This window comes from Furipterus horrens, unplaced genomic scaffold (assembly GCF_987537825.1).
Source record: "Furipterus horrens unplaced genomic scaffold, mFurHor1.1.pri manual_scaffold_2, whole genome shotgun sequence".
In the NCBI taxonomy this organism is placed as follows: domain Eukaryota; kingdom Metazoa; phylum Chordata; class Mammalia; order Chiroptera; family Furipteridae; genus Furipterus; species Furipterus horrens.
Window position 1 is genome coordinate 68044469 of NW_028327172.1, and position 21536 is coordinate 68066004.

At 38.1% G+C, this 21536-nt stretch overlaps 1 pseudogene; it reads left to right on the top strand.

Annotated features, from left to right (window-relative positions):
* LOC150018746 (nucleolar MIF4G domain-containing protein 1 pseudogene) overlaps positions 1-20246 on the top strand; it is a 59958-nt pseudogene extending 39712 nt beyond the window's left edge.
* Positions 20247-21536: the final 1290 nt, after the last annotated feature.

Genomic DNA, 21536 nt, shown 5'->3' on the forward strand with positions numbered 1-21536 from the left:
TAGTAAATATGGTTTTTCAAACCTTACAAACCAGTGACAGGAGAAATATTATTAAGCAGTATTTTAATAATCTAACAGGAGCAAATTATTCTCCAGAGACCATTAGGTTATTTCTGGGATACAAGATTTTACAATAAATTTAGCAGTGAAAAATCATAAAAAAGTTTAATCAATGTGACTACATGCCAAAGTAAATTTTAATCAATTTAATCAGTGGTAAGGGTCTTGGAAATAATAAGTACAAATTCAAAATAATAAATGACATACATAATGAAAATTAATGCACACATTAAGGTGAGAGCAATGAGTTTCTGAAAATTTGTTATAAATTTTGTTTTAAAACATATTCAGATATCAGTTAGGATTTGGAAAAGACAATTATTCTAATAAATTATATAATTGCATAATATAGGTATGTTCAATTTGTCCCTTTGTTTTGAGAGAGAGAGAGAACTGACAAATGTGTATTGAAAGAGACAGAGATAGAGACTGGATAGTAATGATTTTGCATGAGCATTGTGAAATGATTTGGAAATAGAAATAGTGCAAGAAAATTCAGTATATATATCACAGTAACCTAGGAAATAAAACAAATGTAGTGCTTTTGTTGCAGTTTGGGGTTTATTTAATTTATTCCTCAGCAGATTTTATACTTTTTGATGAGATGAAGAGCAACATACCACATATTGAATAAGTACAGCGGTCTTTCTTCTCTAAGGAGTCTAGAGTATACTTCCTAAGGGTTTTGGGATCTCAAGTACACTCCTTTTGGAACTGTGATCTGTTCATTGTTCCTGGTAATATTGGTCGCTAATAGCTTAGACTTTTATTAAGCACCTACCTATATACTAGAAGATTCAGTTGTCATTTCTGTTGCCTAGCTCAAACTTTTGGAAACCAGCAGGCTGGTCCACCCCTGAAAAACCTACTGGTTTCCTTCTATATATCATTGGCTTCAGGAAATTAGGAAAATAGCCTATAAATAAATCAATAAATGTTTCCTGCTCTAAGCCAAGACTAAGCTACTGATGAAACTGTAGAACTCATTGGAATATTGGGGCATTTAAAAATTTTATGATCTAAATTCTCTGAGGAAAAAAGAAAACTAACATGAACTTTAATCATAAATAATCAAGAGCCGATTATCTTCTAAACAAAGTGAAAATGACCCCCGGTGTTTGCCTGTCTTCTCCACCTGCAGATACAGGCACAGAGGAACAAAAGATCCATGTCTGTACAGAGCCAGTCACTCAAATCATTCTACTGATGTCAATAATACACACACTCCTAAGGAAAGTCACATCAGTGGAATGTCACAGTTGCAGATAGCTGTGTAAGTAATCCTAAGGTTACAGGTAAAGTGCATTTTGCTCAGGAATTCACTATTAAAACAGGGCAAACAAATTAAAACCTCAGTAGGAAATCTGAGCAAAGCTATAAAAGAAAATGTCAAGTGTCTTTTTATCTATTTCTAAACAACAGAAATTGCAAGGAAAGAAGTCACAGAGCACAGTTTCATTGTTGAGTTCTAGCTGGCCATCTAAAGCCATCATCATCTTAAAAAACTGGGGACAGAAAGATTAGCTAAAATGTAAGTATTTTTCTAAGAAATGAAATAGAATAGCAGAATAGTCCAGGTGAGTCTGATTTGAGCTGTAGTTCCTAAACAATAGTATTTCAGTTCCCAGGATGAAGCCAATTTACAAAATTACTTTAAAAGTTAAGTCTCCAATTTCTAATTCAGAGACCTGAAACAAGATGTCTAAAAGAAAAATACTGTACTTCATTTTGGCCAGAAGTTATGATGAGATGTGAAAATATTGCAAAATTTCCTGAGACAAGCAAGTTAAAGCAAACATTTAAATATGTGACTACTGTATTTTGTTAGCCTCCATTTAATACAATTTCAAATTTATGAATTTAAGAAATAAACTTTGTTGCTTGTAGATTGCATTAAAAAACGTCTGCATACTTTGTTTTTGTTAATTAGGTGATGATACTTACAATAGGAGATTCCAAATTAGCAGTGCGAGCATGGGAACTGGACAGAGAAATCAAGGTTTTAATAAGCCCCTGGGTAACTCTGAAAAGGGTTGTTCTTATACCACATTTAAAGAAATACTGTTTTATAGACTTGAAAATTTTAGACTAAAGCTGTTTTTATCTTTACTTTACAAAAGAGGAAGCATTTATTTGTCTCTTGTAATATTTCCAGTACAGACTCATCACATAATGGTCAGAATTTCAGTGCAGATTAATTCATCATCAATTTTTTATGTATTCACCCAATAAATACATTTAGAGAATCTCCTATATTCCAGGAACAGTGACAAGCACTGAAAATTATGTGATGAATAAGAGAAGTTACTCTTACATTTACTAAGAGTAAAGGGTAATTTAAAATGGTAAGATAATAAAGGTTAAAATACAAACAAAATAGCTAATATCAATCTAGAGTTCTATTAAGAATCAATAGTATCGATTTATAGAAAAATAATTAATTATTGAAAACTAAACTACTTAAAGCAACATCAAAGTATATAGTACCTCTAAAAAAATCTAAGAATATATGTGTAAGATATCTAGGCATAAAATAATACAACCTATTGAAAGATATTCCAGAAAACCCAGATAAATGGAGATGTGTACCACGTTCAGAAATTAGAAAGCTCAAGATATCAATTTACACCAAATGGAAATATAGATACGTTGCATACACTGTGATAATCTCCATGGGGCTTCAAGATTATGTTCACCAAATTTTTCCCAAGCGAAATGTATTATTTAATCAAATGCCTGTCATATGTTATTTCTTACCTCTTTAATATCAGAAACATTTTCCAAGTACATGAAAACTCAAAATATATTTTTGTCTTGGTCAATCTCCAAATAATATCTGTGCCCAAAGTATCATAGATATGAGGGGTGCACCCAGAAAAAAAATGAAATTATCTTCTGAAGACCAGGTCCCTTTTAGTACAGGCTTCCCTGCTAGGTGAGTGTTCTAGGAACCTATCTGTATCAGTGTACCAGCTGGTCTTATTGTGAGAGGCTGCATTTGGCTTCAGTGAAAAAAAATTTTTAAGACTTTCAATGCATTTGCCCATTTCGCGATGGGTGATTTACAAGCACACCTGACAACACTGTGCAGGTGCTCAGCAATATTTGACCAAAAACAGCACTAACCCTGTGCCCCACCCTTCCTATTCACATAATCTCACACTGAGTGACTTTTCTTTTTATTTCCTCGGATGAAGAAAGTCCTCAAAGGGAAATGTTTTGCCGGTGTGGAAGAGGTGAAACAAAAAATGGCAGAAGCACTAAAAGGCATCAAAATCGACAAGTTCAAAAACTGTTTGGAGCAATGGAAAAAAACATCTCAATAGTTGTTTGCATCAAATAGAGAGTACTTTTAAGGTGAATAAAGTTTAAAATGTAAGAATAAATACATAATTTTTAATAAATAAAATCCATTGGGGGGGTTTTCCCCCTTGTATCTTGCCATGACCATTTGTGGTCTCCAACATTAATATTATTTAATCATCTTCTCAGAAAATATGATAATATCAATTATATCTCTAATAGATGTTGAATAGCTTGATTCAGCATAGTAATTGACTTAATGAATATGATGGGCATCTGATAAATAGAAATTTAACATATGATTCTAATATAATTTGATGATTGTTAAATTATTCTTCTTAGTCTTTCACTGCATACTGAATTAAGAGAACAACTTTTAGAAAACCCAGTGGAAATTTAAATGATAATAACTACAGATAATACATTAGGGTAAAGTTATTCAGTGTGGTATGAAAATAAACTTATTAGCAATTGGATCATTCATTGATTCATTTATTTATTCACCCATCAAATATTTCTTCAGAGCTTTCAATGTTCTTGATACAATTCTAGGAATTGTAGATACAGAAATTAATCAACATAAAACTCTGTGGTCATTAAATTTATATTCTATTGATGAAAGAAATGCAAAAAAAAAACAATTACAGGACATACTGATGATAATTGAAATGAGAAAAATAATGAAGTGTAGGAGGCATAAATAGTGGGGAGAGAGTGCATTTTAAGCAGTGATTTCATAGAAGGTAATAAGGCAACGTTTAAGCAGAAGTTTTCACCCAGGTGAGTAGGTTATAGTAAGGTAAAATAAACTTAAGGGTTATGTAAATTGTGAGACTGCAGAGTAAGACGCCCAGGCTAAAAAGATTCACACTGAAGGAAGGGCATACCAAAAAAAAAAAAAAAAAAAAAAAAAAATTATAGGAACCAAGACAAACTTGCCAAAGTTAGCCCTGGTGAAATAGACACACAAGATATTTTAAAGACCTCCAAAATAGCAGATTGCAAATGCTAAACTATCATACTGTATATATTTTATTCTTTATTAACTCAATAAAATAAAACAATGATTTTCAGAGTTTATATAATATCTTCTTCCTTTCATGGGCACTTTACAACCTTAACTATGCTGGTCAAGTATTAAAGCTTAAATTTTATAATTTTGAACATATGTATTCTAATAATTCTAGCCTATAATGTCATGTATTATAAGCATTAAGGTGATAAACATAGAAAATGTTTTTTCTTTATCGACACATGACTGGGCAACAAAACTGTCATCTACTCACTTCCTCATATCTAATGAAGAGAAATGATCCTATTGGTTTGGCTTTTAACTTAACAATGTTTTTATTGGTGAGAAAAAGCACATATAGAAAATTGCACAAAGTTATTTTCCACGTTCTTTTTAAATTTAAGTATTTTATTGTTTATGATATTACAGTTGTCTAAATTTTCTGCTTTGCTCCCCTCCACCCAGCCCACCCCCTGCTCACAGTCAATTCCAACACTATTGTTCATGTCCATGGGTCATGCATATATGTTCTTTGACTAATCCTTTCACCTTTTTTTCAGTTAGTCCTTACCAGTCTCTTCCCTTCTTGTAGTTCTCAGTCCTTCCATGTTTCTGTTCCTCTGGTTCTATTTTGTTCATTAGTTTATTTTGTTCATTAGATTCCACTTATAAGTGAGATAATATGGCATTTGTCTTTCACCAACTAATTTATTTCACTTAGCATAATAGCTTCCAGTTCCATCCATACTGTCACAAAAGGTAAGAATTTCTTCTTTTTTACTACATTATGCAAATGTACAACAGTCTTTGTTAAATCCACTCATCTACTCATGGGCACTTAGGCTGTATTCAAATCTTGGCTATTGTAAATAATGCTGCTATAGAGGTGCATATATTCTTTTCAATTGGTGTTTTCAGATTCTTAAGGTATATTCCCAGCAGTGAAAATGCTGAGTAAAAAGGCAGTTCAATTTTTAATTTTTTTGAGGAGATCCCATAGTGTTTTCCACAGTGATTGTGCCAGTCTGCATTTCCACCAAGAGTGCACTATTGTTCCCTTTTCTCTGCATCCTCACCAGCACTTGATGTTTGTCGATTTATTAATGATGGCCATTCTGACGAGTGTGAGGTGATATCTCATTGTGGTTTTAATTTGCATCTCTAATAGCTAGTGATGTTGGGCATCTTTTTAAAAATATGCCTATGTATGTCCTCCTTTGTCTATTTTTTACTTATATTGTTTGTCTTTCTGGTGTTGAGGCGTATGAGTTCTTTTTATATTTTTGAGATTAAACCCTTGTCTGATGTATCATTGGCAAATGTATTCTTCCATGTAGTCAGTTCCCTTTTCATTTTGATGATGGTTTCTTTAGCTGTGCAGTAGCTTTTTAATTTGATGTAGTCATTTTTGTTTATTTTTTCCTTTGGTTCTCTTGTCCCAAGATGTATAAGCAAAAACATTGCTATGCAAGAAATTTTATTGCCTGTTTTCGTCTAGGATTTTTATGGTATCACAACTTGTATTTAAGTCTTTTATCCATTTTGAGTTTATTCTGATGTATGGTGTTAAGTTGGTGGTCTAGTTTCATTTTTTGCATGTTCTAGTCCAGTTCTCCCAGCACCATTTATTGAAGAAACTGTCTTTTCTCCAGTGTATGCTCTTGCCCCCATGTCATATATTTATTGACCCTAAAGACATGGGTTAATTTACAGGATCTCTGTTCTGTCCCAGTGACATGTGTCTCTTCTTATAACAGTACTAAACTCTTTTAATACTGTAGCCTTATACTATTCTTTGATATCAGGTATTGTGATACCTCCAACTTTGTTCCATATAAATTTTTGGAACATTGTTCTAGATCTGTGAAATATGCTATTGATATTTTAATAGAAATTGTATTGAATCTATAGATTGCTTTGAATGGTATGGACATATTAATAATAATTCTTTCAATCCATGAACACAGTATATGTTTTCACTGATCGGTATCTTCCTCATTTTCTTTCCTCAGTGTCCTCTAGTTGTCCAAGCACAGGTGTTTTACTTCCTTGGTTGAAGTTCTTTCTAGGTACTTTTTTGTGTTGTAATAGTAAATGGGGTTGTTTTTTTAATTTCTCTTTCTGATAGTACATTACTGGTATGTAAAAATACCATCAATTTCTGAGTATTTCTCTTTATTCCATTACTTTACCAAATTCATTTATTAGGTCTAGTAATTTTCTGGTGGAGACTATAGGACTCTCTATGTACAACATCATGTTGTCTCTGAATAACGACAGTTTTTCTTTCTATTTTCCAATTTGGATACCTTTTATTTCTTCTTGTCTGATCACTATATTTATGACTTCCAGTACTATGTTGAATAAGAGAGGTGGAAGTGGATATTCATGTCTTATTCCTGATCTTAAGTGAAACTCCTTTAGTTTTTGCCCATTGAGGATGATGTTGGATGTATGTTTTTTGTATACAGCCTTTATTATGTTGAGGTATGATCCTTCTACATATACTTTGCTTAGACCTTTTATTATAAATGGGTGCTGGATTTTATCAAATGCTTTCTCTGAATCTATTGATATGACCATGTAATTTTTATCTTTCATTTTGTTTCAGTGGTGTAACTAATACATTTATTGATTTGTGAATACTGTAACAACCTTGCATCCTTGGGACAAATCCCACTTGGTCAAGGTGTAAGATCTTTTTAATGTAGTGCTAGATCCAGTTTCCTAATATTATGTTGAGGACTTTAGCATCAATGTTCATTAAGGGTATTGGCCTGTAATTTTTTTCTTTGTTGTGTCTTTACATGGTTTAGGGATTAGGATAATACTGTCCTCATAAAATGAGCTCTTCCATGAGGAGGAAGCACCAAGCTAATAAGAAGTGCCTGTACCCTAAAGCCAGTCTCTGACACCCCCGGAGTCTGTGCATGTTGCTGTCTCCTCAGCAAGGGTTAAGATTTAGGATGGAGAAAGAGAAGAAAAAAAGATGATGCAGGATGTGGAAACCAGGATTCCAGAGGGTGAGGGGAGTAGTATCCCACAGGTCCCGGGGTAACTACAGGTCAGATAACTGCTTTTCCCATGGGGGATGCTTGCTCTCCTCAAAGAGCAATATTGAGGCATGTCCAGGCACAGAAATCCCTACAGCAGTCGCTCCCCCATGTCTCTCCCAGTGCTTATCACTCTGCATTCTCCTCACCCCACTCCATTCTGCTCTGTTCTCCCTTCGCTGGAGCCCAAGGTGAGTTGTTTTGAATGAATAACATGTGCTTTGGCCCCTTCAAGAAGGAGAAAAAATAGTGGCTCTGTCTCCAGTGGGCTCCATCCCTTCCTGGCAGACAAAAGCCCTGTGTCCTTTCACCACTGAATGCTATGAGGGTGATGGATCCTGTCACTGGCGCTCTGTGCTTGGGAGCCTATTCTTGGGTAGAAGCTTCGCTCCTTTCAGAGGGAAGCTCCCACTGCTGTGCCTCAGCAACCTTGGCCTCTGCCTGTCTGAATGTGGCCATCCCCTTTTGTGTCCCCACCCTTCTTACCAGTCTCCAGTTGGTTTCTGCCTGTCCTTGACCAACGGTCTCTTCTTCAAGTAGTCTTTGGTTGTTTATTTTGGGTGACTGTTCCCCTCTTTATTTCCAGTTTGGTTCTTGGAGGAGGTACAAGAAAGAGCTTCTTACTCCACCTCTATCTTGTGACCCCCACAAATCTAATATTCTGTGTCAGTGACTTAGTGACCCACGTCCAAATAAAGTTTACCCATCACTCCAAGAACACCACTTTGTGCTCCCTCCCAATCACAAAACCTCCCTATTCCCTAGAATTCACCATCTTGCTTCTTCTATGGTAATCATTCCTTTGAACTGTTTTATTCTTTTAGTAGCTAAACATGTCTCCTAGATACTATAGTACTGTCTGTTTTTAATATATAAATAAAATAATAGAGTATCTTAATTTTCATATCTGGCTTCTATTATTTTAAAAGTTGTAAGATTAACCAATATAGTTGCTTGTAGTTGTACTTCATTTTGTTTCTGTTACTGGTGTTTCTTGTATAAATATGCCACAATTCATTAACTTATTCTATTTATTTGTAGGTGATATTATTGCGTTTTTAAGTTGTTTGTTATTATTGTTGTAAATATGTACATCTTTTGTAAAAGTGTACCTAAGGATAGATAGTATCAATTGTTTAAAATTATGTGCAGTATTTATTAGTATACTTTGGGGGATTTTTCTAACTATTATTGAAGTTGAGCACTTTTTATAGGACAGTTGGAAAAACTTTTTGTGTGAAATTTCTACTCAGTTTACTTAGACACTTTTTATTGGTTGTCTCTTATTTTTAATAATAATTTATACATTTTAATGCAATGCTTTGACTGATCATTGTTTTTAACACAAATTTTCTCAAAAAGTTTAAAAATGCATTTGTTCTTTTGTGGTCCTCTGAGTTTCCATTTAAATTTCACAATGTTGTTAAGTTCCCAAAATCACTCCTGTTAGACCATGATTTTAGATAAGATCAAATATAATCATTTTAGAAAGAATTGTATCTTTATGATATTTAACACTCTAATAAATCAACCATAAATTTATATATTAATTTTTATCTTTTCAACCATTAGTGTTTGCCATGATACTCTCTAATGAGTCTTTTTATTGATTTTTAGGAAACTAGAGGGAGAGAGAGGAAACTGATTGATTTGTTGTTCCACTTATTTATGCATTGATTGGTTGATTCTTATATGTCCCCTGACTGGAGATATAACCAACAAACTTGGCATATCAAAATGATGCTCTAACCAACTGAGCTAATTGTCCAGGGCCTCCATTGAGTTGTGATATTGATAAAGATAATAGAAATAGCTATAATAAATCAGCAGCATAAATTGACTTCCAAAGGCATAGTTTAATTTACTGACCATATAGTAATCCAATAACTCAGTCTTTTCTATGTTATTATCTTAAGAATAATGGTAAAGATGAAAAAAAGGTACAAACTTCAGTTATAAAATAAATTAGTTGCAAGAATGTAACATACAGAAGAGTAGATGTAATTGATAATATCATAATTTTGTGTAGTGACAGATGGTTGCTATACTTATGGTGGTGATAATATAGGAACATAAGTATCAAATCACTACATTGTACACCTGAGGCAAATGTAGTATAGTATGCCTATATCTTAATAAAATAAGTAAGTAAATAATAGAAGTTTTGTTCAAATCCTTTACAGGAATCAAACATCTGATATATATTACTTTTAAATATTTCATTCATATAGCTTAAAAACTGTGTGACCCTTACAAATGATCTTGCATATTTATTCAGTAACTAAATTGGTAATGTAGCTTCATTATTTCCCAAAGAAAAGAGCAATTTTGCAATTAAAAATAACTTTTCCTTTGGAAATATTTACATTTAGGAAGTGCTATTATGTACTATTTTTAATATTCTTTGGTACAAACTTAAAATTTTTTAAAGTGGTACAATTCAAGTGCAAGTTATCTGAAGTTGAAAAGTTATGATACAGGATTTGCAAGAAAACTCTTCTTAAAAAACTTTTTATTTAACAAAATTTATATTTGTTTTAGAATCATTTTTCCAATTATTATTCATACTTATAAAAATAAAATTCTGTGACTTTTTAATAGGCTTCAGATAAGAAGCATTCAAGTCATTTTATTTGAATAGACATTTATTAAATACTGAGCACATTGAAGGAAACATAAAGGTTAAAAAACAAAGGCCTACTATAATAGACTTTTGTAGAGATGACAGAGATTAGATAATTTAAGAAAAACTAAGTAGGAAGTGTTCCTCATATCATATAAATTACTTACAATTTTTCAATCTGCTTTTTCCTCCCTCATTTACTATTTCAACAAAATGTCAAATAGTAAAGGTTTTGGCAATATAATTGGGTCACACTTTTCTCCAGAAACTGTACTCTAAAACAGAAAATTATAAAGTTAATCATCTGTCCTTGTTACAAATATTTCATCTCCAAAAAGTATATGAGAAATACTTTAATAATTAATGCATTCTTAGCTAACAGTAATTTTTATTACTTTCACATAATTTGGAAGACCATTTAAAGAAATTATATAAATAGGGTTATATGTGTCTTATTTTAAGATCTTTTTAAATTTACTGTTGACATATACTATTATATGAGCTTTTGGTGTCTAACATAGTAGTTAGTAATTTATACAAGCTATGAAGTGACCACCTTGATAAGACTAGTATCCACCTGACACCATACATAATTATTACAATATTACTGTGTCTCCTATGCTGTGACTGTTTTTGTTACTGGCAATTTGTATATCATAATCCTTTCCTTTTTTCACCCATCCCTCTACTCCCACCTCCAATTTGGCAACCATCAATTTGTTCTCTGTATCTATTAGTTGGTTTCCATTTTGTTTGTTCATTTATTTTGTTATTTTTAAATTCCACATATAAGTGAAATCATATAATGTTTGTCTTTCTCACACTGACTTATTTAACTTATCATAAAACCTTTTAGGTAAAATACAGTCTCTTTAAATCCATTTTATAAACTATTCTAATGATATAATCAGAGATGTAATAAAAATTTATGATAACTGATAATTATGACATTAAAATTTATTTTAGTAAATATTGAAAATAATCTATATGTCAATATACTATTAATATTCTAGCACATTTTATTCTATAAAATTTAACATGTACTAAAATATTCTGAAGTTTTTAATTCATGTGTTTATAAATAATTTAATATTATGCGAGGTATTCTTGATATAATTTTAAATATGAAAATAATGAGAAGTTCGATGATAACTTATATAGGTTTACATTCTCCTTTTCCCTGGCTGCTGTGACAATTCTCTCTTTGTCATTAATATTTTATGGTTTTAAGACAAGGTGCCTTGGAGAAGGCTTTTTTGGATTGAGGTAATTGGGTGTTCAATTTGCTTTTTTGAATTTGAGGATCTAGTTCTTTCCACAGGCTAGGGAAGTTCTCATCAACTAGTTGTTTGAATAGGCTCTCTGTTCCCTTCTCGCTTTCTTCTTCTAGTATGCCTGGTATTCTTGTAGAGTTCTATTTTTTATGCTGAAGTAAAAGAGATCAAGAATGAACTAGCAGGAAGAGAATATCCTATAAACACAGGAACATTAAATAAAAAACATTTCATTGAAAAACTTGTGCTTGCAAAAGGAGTATCTGATCTATAGTTTGGATTTCTGTATGTTGTTAGATGACTGATCTCCAAATTTTAGTATAGTGAACTTTATATTCTTTATATAGGAATATAGAAACTTTAAAGAAATAGAAACACCACAATAAGTCAGAAAAATGGTACTCTGAGGCCTCCTTACCAGGAGAGCACCAAGAAAGTGATGTGGAAGATCTAGCTTCATGGAGATGAAAGGATTTTTTCTGCCTCTTAAACAGACTTTTAACCAATTCTCTTTATTTATACCAAGTCACATGCAGACATACAGATATAAAAGGTTTCTAGTGCCACCAAATTTTATGGTTTATGAGGACCACACAGTGTAACTTAAGTTGGTGCTTTGCAGGCTCCTTACCTGTAATGGAGTCAGTTCACTTGGATCTGTTCTGTCCTTTACCTTTCATATATCCACTTTTCATATGTCAAGACTGCTTGGTAGCATCTCTTCTCCAACTCTGCATTTCCTTGTAGATTTATGTTTTAATAAGTTATTGCCTTACCATTGTGTGGAATGGTTTTAAAGAGAGCAAAGTGGATGTAGCAGTTTAATCTATTAGCTTTATCTATGTGCCCTATTTGATATACATTACTATTAATAACTAATTTCATTGACCATTAAGTTAGATGCCAAAAATGTTAATGTTAATACTCATCTGAATCTAAATTTGATCTTGAATACTCATTCTACTGATGGCAGAAAAATCAGTAAATTCCATTAATTCAGTGTTTGCTCAATCAATTGAAAGGTTTTTACAATTCCTGTTGTCTTTGTGGTCTTTGTTACTTGAAGATATCTGCTAATGATTACAATTTCAATAACTCACTAGTTGGAAACTATTAATGTCACATATCTGTCACTATTAACTGCACAGAAAAGTGGTATACAAGCCCATACCACCTGCTGAGATGACATGCCTAAAACTCTATATAGGATTTATATACTGCTTTTACTTCATGCTCAGGTGGGATAAGGACATTGATAGAATCTCTCTAAGAGTGTAACAATTTTCTCAGTTGTTCTTCTTCAAACTAAGCACAGAATCATTTTGATCTCAGATTTCCATGTTTCCCTGGCTTCTAAATCTTTTACTCATCTTCTATTTCTCTTGTTTTTATTTAACTAAAAAGAGAAAAGAGAGGGAATTAAGGTGGACCCTTGAATTAGTATGTAATTTTCCTAATATATTACTTAGGTTATAAGCCAAGGGGCCTTTCTTTTTTTGTGGCACTAATGTGAAGATTAATTTAAATAGACAAGGGTCAAAATGTGTATATATATGATAGATAAATATAGATATAGATATCTAGACATAGATATATATATAGATCTATATAGAGATATAGACCTATATTTAATTAACCAAACAAAATCATAAGTAACTACCTGTAAGTTTTATTTTTTATACAAAAAATTAGCATTAGCATTCTAATTTACATACCATGGATATAAATTTATGGAATCCTTTTCTTTTTCACTTAATATAATATCTCCAGCAATTAAATCTTAATCATTGACTTTTTATTTTCTATTATTATTGTTAAATAAATAACCTTAGTAAAAAAATATGCAAAATTCTTGTGAACCTTTCCAAGTATTTTGTTAGCATAAATTTCTAGATGGGTCGTCGGCAGCCGTCCGTCTCGAGAGACGATGGCGTAGCTTCTTGAGAGTCTATCTGCACCGCCGAGAATGACTGTGCAGTCCAACTCGGGAGTGACAATCCCTGCCGCACTTGTTACAGGTGAAGGCAGATGGCTGTTGTTGCTGCTGTTGACGCTGCTTCCGCCTCGATCTTTTCTGGGCCGCCTCCTCGTTGCGCGCAGCCTCTGCGCGTGACGTACCTTGCCTGACCGCGAGCCTCCAGGCTAGGCGGTCGTCTGCTTGAACTTCCCATGTGTTGAGATTGATGGAGCATTGTGTCATGTCCTTTTTGCAGATGTCTTTGAACCGCAGTTTTGGGTGCCCTGTCATCCTCTGGCCTTCTGCTAGCTCGCCGTAGAGGAGGTCTTTGGGAATACGGCCTGCATCCATTCTTTTGACATGGCCGAGCCACCTGAGGCGTCTCTCGCTAAGAACTGCATGCAAACTGCTCATGTTGGCTCGCTTCAGCACCTCGGTGTTGGGGACCTTATCCTGCCAGGTGACATGCAGGACGCATCGCAGGCACCTCATGTGGAAGCTGTTGAGTTTCCTTTCATGCCTTGCGTAGGTGGTCCACGTCTCGCTGCCATAGAGGAGAGTGCTGAGTACACAGGCTTGGTAGATGCGCAGTCTGGTTTTCTCAGTGAGGCTGGAATTGTTCCACGCTCGCCGGTTCAGTCTGGCCATAACTGTGGCTGCCCTGGCGATTCTCCAATTGACCTCCAAGTCGACTGACAGAGAGCTCGAGATGGTGGACCCAAGGTAAGTGAAATCGTTGACAACCTCCAGGGTGTATCCGTCGATGGTGATGCATGGGGGAGTCCCCGTGCCTTGAGCCATAATGTTCGTCTTCGTCAGGCTGATGGCTAGTCCGAACTCCTTGCATGCGTGGGAAAGGCAAGTGACTAACTGCTGGAGTCCCTCTTCGGAGTGTGATGTCAAGGCTGCATCATCGGCGAAGAGCATCTCACGGATGAGCACCTCTTTGACTTTGGTCTTGGCTCGTAGACGGGCCAGGCTGTAGAGCTTGCCATCGGATCTGGTGTGAATGAAGACACCCTCGCTGCAGTCCTTAAAGGCGTATTGGAGGAGCATGTAGAAGAAGATTCCGAACAGCGTAGGTGCGAGGACGCAGCCCTGCTTTACTCCGCTGCTGACTGGGAAGGCCTCAGAGGTTGCGCCGTTGTAGGACACCGTGCTGTGCATGTTGTCGTGAAAGGACATGACCACAGCAAGCAGATGTGGTGGACAGCCAATCTTCCGTAGCAAGCTGAAGAGTCCGCTTCGACTGACCAGATCAAACGCCTTTGTGAGGTTGATAAAGGCGAGGTAGAGTGGTTTATGCTGCTCGTGACACTTCTCCTGCAGCTGACGTAGGGAGAAGATCATGTCCACTGTTGATCGGCCAGCTCTGAAGCCACACTGGGACTCTGGGTAGACACGGGAAGCAAGGGTCTGCAGGCAGGCAAGAGCGACCCGGGCGAATACTTTGCCGACGACGCTGAGGAGAGAGATGCCCCGGTAGTTGTTAGTTGTTGCAGTCGCTGCGGTCTCCTTTGTTCTTGTACATGGTGCTAATGTTGGCGTCTCTCATATCCTGGGGGATGTAACCCTCCTTCCAGCAGAGACAGAGTAGATGGTGGAGCGGCTCTAGCAGGACTGGTTTCCCGCTCTTTAGGATTTCTGGAGGGATTCCGTCGCTTCCTGGTGCTTTCCCGCAAGCGAGGCGGTCGATGGCTTTGCCGAGCTCTGCCACAGTAGGTGGGGTGTCTAGCTCCCCCATGACTGGTAGGTCTGGGATGGCATTAAGAGCAGTGTCTGTTACGGTGTTCCTCGTCGCGTACAGCTCGAGGTAGTGCTCGGTCCACCGCCGCATTTGCTGTTCCTGGTCAGTGATGACCTCACCAGTCTTGGACTTAAGGGGGGCGATCTTGGAGGCGATTGGGCCTGTTGCCTTCTTGATACCCTCATACATTCCTCATGCGTTGCCTATACCGGCGTCTTCCTGGATGCTTCTGCACAGGTTTAGCCAATAGGTGTTGGCACAGTGGCGGGCGGTCTTCTGGACTTTGTTCCTGGCAGCCCGTAGAGCTTGAAGTGTACTGGGAGTGGGCGTGGCCTTGTAAGCCAGTAGGGCCTTCCTCTTAGCCTCGATCACGGGTTCCATTTCTTCCCAGTGAGTCTCGTACCAGTCAGCGTTCTTCTGCTCTTTCTTCCCGTAAGCAATAATGGCGGAGTTGTATATGGCGTCGCGGAGACGTGACCAATTGGATTCGATAATGTCATCTGCCGCCATTCCCTCGCCGAGTGCATCTTCCATCCTGTTGATGAATTGCTGGGTCTTAACTGGGTTGCTGGCACAACTGGTGTTGATGCGTGGGCGACCCTTCATCTTGGAGTGGTGCAACCTCTTCGGCATTATGCGCACCTTGCTTACCACGAGGGCATGGTCCGTGTCGCAGTCTGCACTGTGGTAGCTGCGGGTGAGGAGGGTGCTGCCAATATCCATTCTTCTGGTGATGACGAGGTTAAGCTGGTGCCAGTGGCGGGAGCGGGGGTGCCTCCATGACACCTGGTGGATCTCTTTGCACTTGAAGAATGTGTTTGTCACGCACAGGCCGTGGTGACACAAAAGCTCAAGCAGTCGCTGACCATTCTCATTGATCTTTCCTCTCCCAAAGTTTCCGAGGCAGGTGGGCCAGGCCATGTGGTCGGCTCCTACTCTTGCGTTGAAGTCTCCAAGGAGATAAAGAGCGTTACTTCTGGGGATCTTGGATAACGCTTTGTCCAGTGCATGGTAGAACTGTTCTTTCACTTCGGTGGTGGTGCAGAGGGTTGGGGCGTATGCGCTAAGAATGCTGACTGGGCCGAAAGTTGTTGACAATTGGAGGGTAAGTAATCTCTCTGTGCCTCCTGTGGGTGGCTCTATGGAGTTAACAAGCGTGTTCTTCACAGCGAACCCAACACCGTGCTGTCTTGGTTGGTCCGGAGACTTCCCTTGCCAGTAGAAGATGTAGTTGGTTTCTCTGATAGTTCCGTTGTCGGCCAACCGGGTCTCCTGTAGAGCCGCAATGTCGATGTTTAGTCGTGCCAGTTCCCTGTCGATGACGGCGGTTTTCCTGGCATCATTGATCCACGGAAGGTCTGCAGTAAGTCCGGGGCACATGGTCCTGATGTTCCAGCTAGCGAGGCGAAGAGCTGGAGGCTTCTTTCTTGTTTTTTGCTTGGAATTGCCTGGTGCGAGTGTTTTGTGGCCCACTTTTTGAGAGATGCCTCTATGATCCCCACGCACCCAGTGGGGCAGGCGAGCCATGGCGAGATGGCACCTAATTGGCTGGGGGCTGCCCAGCTTGAGGCGGGCGGTAGCTGTCCAGTGAGGTGCGATGACCTCTCCCACCGTCAGAGGAGACCCCTGGCGCTCGTTTCCTTCGCCAATCGGATGAGCTTATAACCGGTATCTGTCTCCTCCCGTGTTGAGTCGACATCTTGCGATGACGCTGGAGTGTCCTCTCCAGTGAAGCTACAAAGCCTGGGCAGGGTGATATGGAGAGCCAGCTGTTGCCCATGCAGCAGACCCCCCCTCTCTTCGCAGCTGAAGGATCCAAGGGGAAAGACAGAGTCAATACAGCTTGGCTTCAGGTGCGCCGCAGGAGTTGCCGGTGTTGACTACAACGTCAAACCGCCTTAGGGACTCTGGCTCCGGATTTTCTGTCTGGGTTTACTCCCTTAGCCTTTCCCCTGAAGAGGTATGCTGCAAGGCAGCGGAGGTTTTTTGGAATCAGAGTTTTCCTTCTCTGATGTGCCCTGACTGGAAAATCGAAACAGCGACACTTAGCTTGCAGGCCGACGCTCAATCCACTGAGCCAAACCAGCCAGGGTATCTAGATGGGTAATTACTGGATTAAAAGTAAAGAACATATATAATCTTTTAATAAAATATGACTGATTTCAAGGCAGGTCTCTCACAGGTTGTTTATAAGAGTCTTTTTTTATAGCATCTTCACAAAAACTGATGAGGTAGACAGCCTCAAAAATTAAAATACTTTCTTTGGTTTAGAAAACATGTTGCTTATTTGATAGAAACAAATTAGAAAAATACTAGGAATTTCAAAAATATAAAAAACTTGCAGAAATATCAGTCAATTAGACAAAATGCAAATCAAAAATCAGAACAAGATTTTCTGCATCACAATATGACAAAGAAATAGATAAATATAAATATTATGTTCTTTGGGAATTTGCTCTACAGATTTAATAATAAGGACAGATTTTGCTATGTGGTTGCCTACGGACTGAATTTGGTAAATGAAGTTAGTGTGCCTGGTCTAATTGATATTCAAGAAGCTTTATCTTTTCCACCTTAAAAATATGATTAAGGCAGATAAAATTAATTTTTAAGTATATTTTAGTGATTATGCTGTTACAGGTGTCCTAATTTCTACTCCCTTTCTCCCCTCTGTCCAGTACCCCCCTTCACTTCAGCAATCCCACCCCCCTTAATTCATGTCCATGGGTCATGTATATAAGTGCTTTGGCTTCACCCTTTCCTATATTATTCTTAACTTACCCCTGTCCATTTTGTACCAACCAATTATGCTTCTTAATTCCTGCACCATTTCCCCATTTCTCCCCCTTCCCACTCTCAATTTATAACCCTCCAAATGATCCGCATACCTATGATTCTGTTCCTATTCTGGTTGTTTGCTTAGTTTTGTTTTGTTTTTATTTTTTTAGGTTCTGTTGTTGATCATTGTGAATTTGTTGTCACTTTAATGCTCATTTTAATATGAGTTTGGTGTTATTTTGATTCTCTTTTTCTTAAATAAGTCCCTTTAACATTTTATATAATAATGGTTTGGTGAAGATGAATTCCTTTAGCTTTACCTTGTCTCGGAATCACTTTATCTGCCCTTCCATTCTAAATGATAGTTTTGCTGGATAGAGTAGTCTTTGTTGTAGGTCCTTGCTTTTCATCACTTTGAATACTTCTTGCCAGTCTCTTCTTGCCTACAAAGTTTCTTTTGAGAAATCAGCTGATAGTCTTATAGGCACCCCTTTGTAGGTAAGTCTATGCTTTTCTCTTGCTGCTTATAAGATTCTCTCTTTATCTTTAACCTTTGACATTTTTATTATGATGTGTCTTGGTGTAGTCCTCTTCGGGTATATCTAGTTTGGAACTCTGTGCTTTCTGGACTTGTATATTTATTTCCTTCACCAAATTTGGGACGTTTTCCTTCATTATCTTTTCACATAAACTTTTAATGTCTTGCTCTTCCTCTTCTCCTTCTGGCACCCCTGTGATTCAGGGATGGGAGCAACAGGGAGAGAAAGGCCTGGGACAGGAACTAGGATCAGGATGTGCAGAAGGAAAAGGGGAAAGCAGCAGCAGCAGATGGGAGGCAGAAGGGGAAAAGGTGAGACAAGAAGAGTTCGCTTTGCTGAGGATGGAGGGAGGAGTGAAAATGCCCCGGAGGGTTTGGGCGCTTCGGGGCAGCAGAGTCTTAGTGAAAATGGTGAAAAGTACCTCACATGCTGAGAGCTGTGGAGAGTGTGGATGCCCAGAAAAAGGAAGAGAGAGAAAGGCTCGAGAAGCAGGTCTAAGTCTTAATTAACAGGCTGAGCAAACTTTACATGGCCTCCATAAGCCCGCAGCTGTAAGAACTGTACATGGTCCACAGCAGGAAGGACATGAGTGACACACTGATGCGTGTCGTCCTGAGTGCCTGCGCCCTGGGCTGGGCCACACCCTGTCAGTTGCTGATGAAGCACATCCTTCTGGTCTGCATTCTGCACAGCACAGTGGGGATCAAGATGGGAGCTCACTTTCTGGAGGCTGTGATGAGTCAGTTTGATAGCATCTACGAAAAGGGAGGTGAAGGCAAAGAATGCAATAACCTCTTCACCATCATCGCCCACTTGTACAACTTCCACATGGCACAGTCTCTGCTCATCTGTGACATTTTGAGGAAACTTAGTACTTTCACAGAAAAAGATATTGAATTGATCCTGTTAATGCTGAGACATGTGGGCTTTTCATTGAAAAAGATGATGTTTTGTCATTTAAGGAACTGACCACAGAGACCCAGGCCAAAGCCAGCAGGGCAGGCGGCAAATTCCAGGACCAAACCCAGGTTCAGTTTATACTGGAGATGATGTTGGTGCTAAAAAACAGTGAAATGTGGAAGATCCTGGACTATGACCCAGAGCCCATGGAGATACTGAGGAAGTTGTTAGGAGATCTGATGAGCGGCACAAGCCTGAACACAGAAATGCAGCCGTGTGTGTCCTGGGACAGCATCCTGACACTGAGTAAAGTGGGTGCTAGTGGATCATGGGTTCTGCCTGAAGTTGGACCCGATGATCAACAGCAGCTTGCAGAAGGCCCTGCAGAAGTTGCTGGTAGGCATGGTTAGTGTGAAGATGCTGGAACTCCCCGGGAAGCAGAGAATGAATATGGAGGTCAGGAGGAACATCTTTTATACTATTGTGACTAGTGTAGATTTATTGGACGCGTTTGAAAAGCTCTTAAAGCTTGGACTTAAGGACCAGCAGGAGAGCGAGATCATTCATGTTCTCACATATTGCTTCCTTCAAGAGAAAACCTAAAACCTTTTCTACAGTTTCCTGACCAGCTAGTTTTGCAACTATGAAAGGTGGTTTCCAGATGACTTTCCAGTTCAGCCTATGGGACAAATTTCAGAACTTCAAAAAGTTGCCAGCCATTAATTTCTCCAATTTGGTTCATCTGGTGGCTCTCTTGTTGAAGACAAAAACACTTCCACTGTCCATCTTAATGAAGGTTGAGTTCAGTGAATCGGTTAAACCCAGAGTCTACTTGTTGTGAAAAGTGCTGTATAAGGTATTAATGGAAAAAGAGGTTGAAGACTTTGGTTTCATCTTCCCAAGGGTCTCTGACAGCCTGAAGCTGGGCATGCTGTACAGAGGTTTGAAGCTCTTCATCAGCCATTTCCCTTCAGCAGGAAGTTGTCCCAGAGGTCCTTAAGCCTCTCCTCATTATTTTCAACTCTTGTATCTTCTTTCTGTACTGGTTGACTGTTTTATTTCTTCCTTACATCTAAGCCATTGATTTGATCCTTGGTTTCCTTACCCTGTTGATTTTGTGTGGATTTTCCTTCACTTCATTTAGCACAGCCTTCACTTCTTCCCTTATCCATTTGCCATACTCAAGTATATTTGTCGACAAAGTCTGAGCATCTTTATCACCAGTATTTTGAGCTCTGGGTCTCTTAGGTTGGCTGTCTCCTCATCTCTTAGTTCCATCAATGGAACCTTGATCTATTCTCTCTTTTGGGCCATACTTCTCTGTCTCCTCATCTTGACAGGCTCCTGTGTTTGTTTGCCTCTGTGTCTTAGGTAGAGCTATCACACCTGTTATGTTGTAAGGGGTGGATCCTTAGGTATTCATCAGTACAGGCAATGTGTTTCACCACATGGTGGCACTGTATGTGGGGGAGGGGACTGAGAGAGAATAATGCTCCTTGCTCAGCACTCTCCTCTTTTCTAGGAGCTCTGCTTCCCATATGGGACTGGCACCTCTCTAGCTGTTGCGCTGGTTGTAGATCTAGTTCTAGGTACCATTGGGCCTTACCAATGATTAGGAAATACTTAAAGAAGAAAGGCATAGTATTAATCAGGTCTCTTCTCTTAAGCTATATTGTTTTAACTAGAGTCTATATTTTTCAAAAAAAGATCAAGAGTTGTAATGAAAAGTGTAGACCTTATTCCATAAAATAACTAAATTTATTCAAAGTATTTTTATTTCAAATTCTCATTGGCATGAATGATGTAAAAAAATAAAAGATCAGGAGAGTAACACACCAGGTTTTTGTTTTTGTTTTTGTTTTTTGTTTTTTATTATGCGAAGATGGAAAGTAATCTTACTTGAAGAAATTTAAAATGTAGGCTGGGTATATGTGTTTCAGAAAACATACAACTACCTCAAAACTAGAAACAACCACAAGTTCCAGAAAATCGAGCTGCATGGAAGTCCAACAAAGATATAAAGAAGATATACTCATCCAGACAGGTAGGAGGGGTGGAACCTGGGCAGAGAGGATGCAGTGTGGTGGCAGCAGCAGTGGTGGCAGCAGCAGGCTACTAGAAAGCACAGTCACACATTTAAAAAAGTCAGGAGGGACACCTGGGGAACACTCCCAGCACCAGACCAGACCATGCAGCTCACAGTTCCAGAGCTGGGGGAAATAAAGCCTCATTGCTTCTGACTGTGCAAACCAGTGGAAGCTGGGGTGGAGGAAGAAACTGCTGATCTCTC